General features: G+C 45.5%; 1 pseudogene; it reads right to left on the bottom strand.

Moving 5' to 3' along the window:
* Positions 1-3,454: 3,454 nt before the first annotated feature.
* LOC144693431 (cytochrome c oxidase subunit 7B, mitochondrial pseudogene) lies at positions 3,455-3,700 on the bottom strand (annotated as a pseudogene).
* Positions 3,701-8,532: the final 4,832 nt, after the last annotated feature.

Genomic DNA, 8,532 nt, shown 5'->3' with positions numbered 1-8,532 from the left:
CTCTACACTGTCCCCATCAAACACTCCCAGGACAGGTACAGCACGGGGTTAGATACAGAGTAAAGCTCCCTCTACACTGTCCCCATCAAATACTCCCAGGACAGGTACAGCACGGGGTTAGATACAGAGTAAAGCTCCCTCTACACTGTCCCCATCAAATACTCCCAGGACAGGTACAGCACGGGGTTAGATACAGAGTAAAGCTCCCTCTACACTGTCCCCATCAAATACTCCCAGGACAGGTACAGCACGGGGTTAGATACAGAGTAAAGCTATTCCTAAATCCATGCGGCTCTGTATTAGCCACAAGTGGTTATTTAAATCCTGATGTTGTTTAAATGCATCCATGATTAGTAAATAATGTTTTAATAGATACAATCATTGGTCATGTGATCTCAATTCTCATTCATTCATACGATTTGTGCAATTTAAAAAGTCTTGAGGTTGTGAAAGATGCTATAGAAATGCAAGTTGCCTTGTGTAGTTGTTTCTATCGGAGGGAGCTGTAGCCCCATGAGAATTGGATTCCAGTTTCTAAGCCCTGACTCCGAAGCCAGCAGACATGGCGGGAATCGAGGGATCTGGGGAGTGGGCGGGAATGGGGTGTTGAGGTAAGTGAGCAGCCAGGATTGTATTGAATGGTGGAGCAGGCACGAGGGCTGAATGTCTCATCCTGCTCCTGTTTATTATGTTCTTATAGAGTGGAGGATCTTTGAGCCCATCAATCTGGGTTAGATTGGAACCCAGCACACAGTCAATATTCCCATATGTTCCTTTGCACTGTCCTTTTTGTGTTTTTGACATGTTCATTGGGGAGAGTTGATGGTGTTAGGAAATAAACGCCATTAATCTTCACCTCTGTACACAACATTGAGCATCAACATTTCGATACAGGGTCATGGTTGCCAATTCTCCAAGAATGTGCTGAGCATCCAGGAATTAAAGATTCATTTTACCGGATATTGGTCCAGAACAACATCCAGGGAAAAAAAAAATCATTGGGACATAAAAAGGAATCGCTTTTATAAAAGAAATGGTTGAACACTGTTTATTAATTTTACAAATATTAAAATATTGTTATGATATGGCAGGTGGCATTTGCCAGGTTGACCAAATCCACAATGGAAACTTGGCCACATTATCACAATAGGCTATTTCGATCCCTTCCCCCCACCCCACCCCCACTAGGGCTATCTGTACCTTGCTCGTCCTGCTTTCTACCCTTAATTAGCACATTCCTTTAGATAATATCACCACCTTCAACACCTCTTTGTCCTTTTGTCTATGACATCTTTTGGTTATCTCCACCTATCACTGGCCCTCTATCCAGCTCTACCTGTCCCACACCCCCTTAAACCAGCTTATATTTCACCCCTTTTCCATTTTTCCTTAGTTCTGGTGAAGAGTCATACGGACTCGAAACGTTAACTGTGTTCCTCTCCGCAGATGCTGCCAGACCTGCTGAGTTTTTCCAGGTATTTTTGTTTTTGTTTCCAAATTTACAAAGTCATCCAACAATTTTACCACAAGCACCCACTGGACAATGGAATTCCAAAGGCTTTTAACACAAGTTTGGTGACTGGAACAGTAAACTTATGCAAGGCAGCTAAAGGGTTTCTCCCCCAAGTCTGTTTCACACAGTCACCTTTCAAAATCTCACACGGCCACACCACACACAGCCTCCCCTCCTTCTTTAAATGGGTTTCTCCCTTTTGATTTGTAAAGCCCGTTCTTTCCACTTGTCTTTAGAAATTACTTTTCCCAGAACATTACAATCTTTCATGTTTTCATTATGGCCAGCACTTTTGGGGAAAAAGCAAAGTAATAACCTTGCCTTATTTATCTTGCCAGTTGTAAACATTTCCCATGTCCCTTTGAAAACATTTGTCCACTTATCCAAAAATGCAAATTCCATTCACACCATATCTGCTAACCTCACCCTAACTCTATTCATCTCCATTTTGAATGCCTGTTTCATACCTCACTTCTTTGATAATGTAAACCTTGCACTCTTACTGCCTCTAGTTTAATTAACTTAGCCACACACACAGAACCATACACACACACACACACACACACAGAAGCCTGCTTTAAAATGTCCCACAATAATATTAGGAAAGATACGATAGTTTCTTAACTGTAGGGAAAAAGAACTGACAGTCAAAATTTATCCATTCAGGCCTGCTTGCTTTGCGATTGGCTGTGGGATGGTGGGTCAGTGTGATGATGGGCAATGTTGGGAGCCAATGATGGGAGTGTGGGGTGGGATGGTTGGAGGTGGTAGGTCGTGTGATGATGCCTCCAGGAATATCCAATGAGATTTGGCAACTCCAATTCCAGGTTCGATTGCAGCCCTCTCCCTCAGCGTGAGTGATGCCAGCGGCCTGTGAGGGACAAGCCAGCTTGATGCTGCATTTGGCTTCACCCTAGGACTTTGCTGTTTAGAGAGAGAGAAGGTCGTTCAAGCCTAACTTTTCCAAACTTTGAAGGTTTTGTTTGCCATTGATGGGGGGAATGGTCTGGAATTGTTGTCAAGAGGCAGTTATTGCTGTTTAACTTTTCAAGCAACTCAGACCCTATCATAAGTCTGGCTGACTAGCTGAAAGCATCTTCTCCGAGTGGTTTAATGGACCATTAACTTCTTCAGAAGAGCCATTTTAGTGTCCTCTGCTTAAACATTATCTTTGAACACATCTTAACTTTCAAATTGTGAATGCTTCATTTCAAATTTTCCTTTACTTTAGGTATTTTATTCTGACAATAGTTCAATAAAAATTGTTTTTTTTATTCTTTCACAGGATGTGGGCATTGTAGGCTAGGCCAACACTTATTGTCCATCCCTAATTGCCCCTTAAGAAGGTGGTGGTGAGCTGCCTTCTTGAACCGCTGCAGTCCATGTGGTGTAGGTACATCCACAGTGCTGTTAGGGAGGGAGTTCCAGGGTTTTGACCCAGCGACAGTGAAGGAACGGCCGATATATTTCCAAGTCAGGATGGTGAGTGGCTGGGAGGGGAACTTCCAGGTGGTGGTGTTCCCATGTGTCTGCTGCCCCTGTCCTTCTAGATGGTAGTGGTTGTGGGTTTGGAAGGTGCTGTCTAAGGAGCCTTGGTAAGTTTCTGCAGATGGTACACACACTGCTGCTACTGTGTGTCAGTGGTGGAGGGAGTGAATGTTTGTGGATGTGGTGCCAATCAAGCGGGGCTGCTTTGTCCTGGACAGTGTCGGGCTTCTTGAGTGTTGTGGGAGCTGCACTTATCCAGGCAAGTGGAGGGTATTCCATCACACTCCTGAGTTGAGTCTTATAGATTTTTTTTTAAAGTTTCTATAATTTATTGATTTACTACGAGACCCAATACACAGAGGTAATCAGTGCAGTAGAAGCCATGAGCCTAGAAGCAAATTTGTAATCCAGCCCATCTGGACTCAATTTCTTGCAAACACTTGGTCCATTCCTCTAGTCTTCCCTCCAATTTTTAGGGGTGACCTTGCCAATAGGAGACACGTTCCATGTCAGCCCAGTCTGCGTTGCAGAATAACCCCAGGCTGCAACACAGAACGCTAATCCTCCTACAAGGATAGCATTTCCACGCTCGTCATAAAAGTCAGGACCAGTTTTGTGGTGAGCTTGTCTTATTACAATTTGACGAGTACTCCGTCCGGACAGGGAAAGCAGACTCTTGGTCAAAGGCACCATCTCCACCACGCGCCTGTTGTAAATGGTGGGCAGGATTTGAGTGTTTATGTTGGGAATGTGCTGCAATAGAGTTCATGCTTTAAGTTGATAATTAACAGCAACTGTCCCCAGTTGGCGAATTATTAGGGCTTCATTACAAGAGTTTAAAAGGTGTCCACACGGAATGTGAGGGGAATTTGGAGGAGTCTGTGTCTTTTTTCTGCAGGCTTGGAAATAAATCAGTCTTGAGATACAGACCGGCTTCAGGCTCATTCTTTCCTTAGCATACTGATACTGGATTTAGCATTCAGCAGATAGGAGGTGAGCTACTCTCCGCAGGATTCCCAGCCTCTGATCTGCTCTTGTACCTCAGTATTTATTTGGCTAGTTCAGTTCAGTTTCTCAGACATGATGTAAGAAACAGGAACAGAAATAGGCCATTTGTCCCATCAAGCCTGCTCTACTATTCAATAAGACCATGGCTGATCAGGCCGTGGTCTTAACGCCATTTTCCTGCCTGTCCCCCATAACCCTTGACCCCCTTGTTGATGAAAAATCTGTCTAATTTGGCCTTGAATATATTCAATGACCCAGCCTCCTCTGCTGTCTGAGGAAGAGAATTCCAAAGACTAATGATCCTCTGAGAGAAGAAATTCCTCCTCATCTCCGTCTTAAATGGGAGACCCCTTATTTTTAAGCTGTGCCCCTGGTTCTAGATTCCTCCACATGGTGAAGCATCCTCTCAGCACCCACCCTGTCAACCCCCCTCAGAATCTTACACCTTTCAATAAGATCCCATCTCATTTTTCTAAACTTCAAAACAAACCTGCTCAACCTTCCCTCATAAACCCCTTTATTCCAGGAATCAACCTAGTGAATCCTCCCTGAACTGCTTCCAATGTAAGTATATCCTTTAAGTAAGGAGACCAAAACTGTGCGCTGTACCCCAGTTGCAGTCTCACCAATGCCCTGTACAGTTGCAGCCAGACCTCCCTAGTTTTATAAAACAAAAACAAAAATACCTGGAAAAACTCAGCAGGTCTGGCAGCGTCTGCGGAAGGCAGCACAGTTAGCGTCTCGAGTCCGAATGACCCTTCGACAGAACTGAGTCATGCAGACTCGAAACGTTAACTGTGCTCCCTCTCTGCAGATGCTGCCAGACCTGCTGAGTTTTTCCAGGTATTTTTGTTTTTGTTTTCAATTTCCAGCATCCGCAGTTTTTTGCTTTTTTTCTCCCTAGTTTTATATTCCATTTCCTTTGCAATAAAGGCCAACATTCCATTCGCCTTCCTAATCACTTGCTGTACCTGCATGTTAACTTTTTGTGATTTGTACAAGGACAGTCAGATCCCTGTGTGTGTCAGCGTTCTGCAGTCTCTCTATTATTTAAATCACAACGTGCTTTTCTAGTGACTGGTGATCCCCAGGATGGTATGGGATTCAGCCATGTAATATTACTGGTTAAATTCTCTCTTGTTGGAGATGGTTATTGTCTGGCACTTGTGTAGCATGAATGTTACTTCAGAATGTGACTGGGCTTTGCTGTATATGGACACAGAGTGCTTCGGTTCTGAATTATACTGAACATTGTGCATTCATCAGTGAACATCCCCATTTTGACCTGACGATGGAGGGAAGGTCATTGAGTATTGATGGGCTGTGGAAGGAGTTCAGATGGATGGGTAGAATCAGTGACAGGGCAGAGTGTAGATGGGCTATGGGAGGAATGGGCTGGATTCCTGCTTCTTGACCTATTTTGTTTTGTGCTACAATATTCCAAATTCAGCTAAGCAGGACACAGAGTTCAGGGTAATAGAGGATTTTAGATAATGGATAAACTTCATTGAGTGAGCAAAATTGGAGAACTCACTCACGCTTTGAGGAATGTGACTGTTGGAATGAACGAGGAATTGGGGATGTCCATTCTGTACACCTGCTGAAAAGGACAGCGGAAATACAGCTGGGCTAGGCCGGGGCCCTTCCACACTCAAGATTGGAATTCTCCAGGCTGTCAACAGCACGTTCCAGAAACCTTACTCGCTGATGCAAGGAGCAGCGTAATTGTGAAGTATAAACACTGCAGCAACACAACATGCTTCACATGGTGAGAAACCAACTCCAAGAGCTCAATGAGCAGAATGTCATCGAGGCAAGAGGACAAGGCCATTACCAACAAACATTGGGAATCAAAGTCTGCAGGTGGTATGGCAAGAAACAGGGAGGAGGAGGGCGGGAGATCTTGGGCAAGAGCATCTTAGGATTTGAGTAAAAACAATGAATTCAGTTTCATTCTAAGGGAGCTGAAAGGCTTGTGTAGGATGGGATATTTGGAGCTTAGGGAGGAGAGAGGAACGTCAAAGGACCAATGACTTTAGCAGGAGTGGGCAAGTGGAGAGCACAAGGCACACCAAAGAAAGGCTGTGTGTGAGAGGCTAAAGGTCAGAGGTCTTATGTCAAAACCTGCCTCCTATTTGACACCAGTAGACACAAGTAAGCACAGAGGTGAGGCAGAAGATGCCACAATCAGCAATGGCTGAAGGAATAGTGTTGGTACTAAGACTTAACCTGGGAGTGGGGTTGGCGGGGGTAGAATGGTGTGGTCGCAGGTACTTGGGTCACATGGGACTTGATGCCTTTCCTTGGTCTTTTGGTTTTGTTTTTGCAAAAGCTTCATTCTGTGAAGATGATCGTAAGACTCAACAGGAGGACCATGCCAATTCCTAGCTGAACATAGTCTGGGTCACACTGACCTGAAGCTCTCTGGTTGATTATAGCCAGTGTACTTGGATGACAGTTTCTATAGATCAGCGAATGATTCCCCCTTCCGGGAGGCCAAGGACTTGTGATGCTGTTCTCGTTTGGGAGTCAGATTGTGAATTCAGGGTCGTCACCTCCACCCACAGTTCCAGCAGAGTGGAGATCTGATGCAGGACTCTCTGATGGGACTCACAAGAGACATTTCTGTTTAAGTAAGGGTGCAAATAACAAACCATCCATGTCCACAGATACTCCATGGAGATCCCCCATGATCAACCACTGGAATAGCCTCCCAAAATAACTCAACACCCCAACAAAATAACATCAATAATTCACAAACTAGGACCAGGAGACTCCACCTTATCCCACCTGGTGATAATTCAGCCCACCCCATTTACCCTACTGCCCCCACCCAACCCCACCAGACCAACCTGACTTCCAACAGTTCATATTGGATCCAGGGAAGAAACATTCACGGCCCTGGAATTTTTCAAGCCTCGAATCCAATCACTTGGTTAACAGAACAGTTCCCATCCACTCAGGATCTCTCACACTGCTCATCGGTAAAACACATGGGCCCTTCAATTAGATTCCAGTCTGTAATTCACCCCCCCCCCCCCCACCACCTCCCCCCACCCCAGGTATCTGTTATTGTTTTATATTTATTCATTCACGGGATGTGGGTGTCGCTGGCTAGGCCAGCATTTATTGCCCATCCCTAATTGCCCTTGAGAAGGTGGTGGTGAGCTGCCTTCTTGAGCTGCTGCAGTCCATGTAGTGTAGGTACACCCACTGTGCTGTTAGGGAGGGATTTTGACCCAGCGACAGTGAAGGAACGGCGATATATTTCCAAGTCAGGATGGTGAGTGACTTGGAGGGGAACTTCCAGGTGGTGGTGTTTCCATGTGTCTGCTGCCCTTGTCCTTCTAGATGGTAGAGGCTGTGGGTTTGGAAGGTGCTGTCGAAGGAGCCTTGGTGAGTTGCTGCAGTGCATCTTCCTGCAGTTCCACACTGCTGCTACTGTGTGTCAGCGTTGGAGGGAGTGAATGTTTAGGATGGGTGTCAATTAGACGTGCTGCTTTGTCCTGGATGGTGTCAACTTCTTGACTGTTGTTGGAGGCAATGGCGTAATGGTATTGTCGCTGGACCAGAGACCCAGGGTGATGCTCTGGGGACCTGGGTTTGAATCCCACCGTGGCAGATAGTGGAATTTAAAGTCTAATGATGACCATGGAACCATTGCCGATTATTGTAAAAATCCATCTGGTTCATTAATGCCCTTTAGGGAAGGAAATCTGTCATTCTTACCTGGTCTACACATGACTCCAGATCCACAGCAATGTGGTTGACTCTGAAATAACCTAGCAAGTCACTCAGCGGTAACTAACTGCTATAAAGTCACAAAAATGAATGGAACAGGATGGACCACCCAGCATTGAACTGGGCACCGGAAATGACAACAGCAATGTCAACCCTGTCGACCCTGCAGAGTCCACTTGACTAATACCTGGGGGCCAAAATTGGGAGAGCTGTCTCACAGGCTAGTCAAGCAACAGCCTGACATAGTCATCCTCACAGAATCATACCTTACAGATAATGTCCCAGACACTACCACCACCATCCCTGGATATGTCCTGTCCCACCGGCAGGACAGACCCAGCAGAGGTGACGGCACAGTGATTATACAGTCGGGAGGGAGTTTCCTGAGAGTCCTCAACATCGACTCCAGACCCCTGGAATTCTCTCTAGACCCGAGGGTTGTGGATCCTCCATTGCTGAATACATTCAGAACTGAGATTTATAGTCTTTCAGCAAATCAAGGGTTAGGGGGGTGGGCAGGAAGGTGGAGCTGAGGTAGAAGATCGGCCATGATCGTATTGAATGGTGAATGCTTGAGGGGCCGAATGGTCTGCAGCTCCTGTTTCTCTCATTCCTTTCCCTATCATGTGTTTAACCAGCTTTCCTTTAAATGTATCTGTGTTATTTGCCCCCGCTACTCTCGATGGGGCGAGTTGCACACTCTCACCACTCAACCCTTTATTTTAATTAGGACAGTATATAAAGAGATTACACATAGGGTTACTGGGCAAGGTTGTTGATTC

Source organism: Cetorhinus maximus, chromosome 18 (assembly GCF_964194155.1).
Source record: "Cetorhinus maximus chromosome 18, sCetMax3.hap1.1, whole genome shotgun sequence".
Lineage (NCBI taxonomy): Eukaryota > Metazoa > Chordata > Chondrichthyes > Lamniformes > Cetorhinidae > Cetorhinus > Cetorhinus maximus.
Note: the sequence above shows the minus strand (reverse complement) of the source record. Positions and strands in the feature narration are given on the sequence as shown.